Genomic DNA, 211 nt, shown 5'->3' with positions numbered 1-211 from the left:
ATTGTGAAAATGACTATACTACCCAAAGCAATCTACAGATTCAATGCAACCCCTATCAAACTACCAATGGCATTTTCCACAGAACTAGAACAAAAATTTTCACAGTTTGTATGGAAACACAAGAAACTACCATATGACCCAGCAATCTCCCTACTGGGCATATACCCTGAGAAAACCATAATTCAAAAAGAGTCATGTACCACAATGTTCA

This window comes from Physeter macrocephalus, chromosome 21 (genome assembly GCF_002837175.3).
Source record: "Physeter macrocephalus isolate SW-GA chromosome 21, ASM283717v5, whole genome shotgun sequence".
Classification (NCBI taxonomy): Eukaryota; Metazoa; Chordata; class Mammalia; order Artiodactyla; family Physeteridae; genus Physeter; species Physeter macrocephalus.
This window is presented reverse-complemented; position numbering follows the sequence as displayed.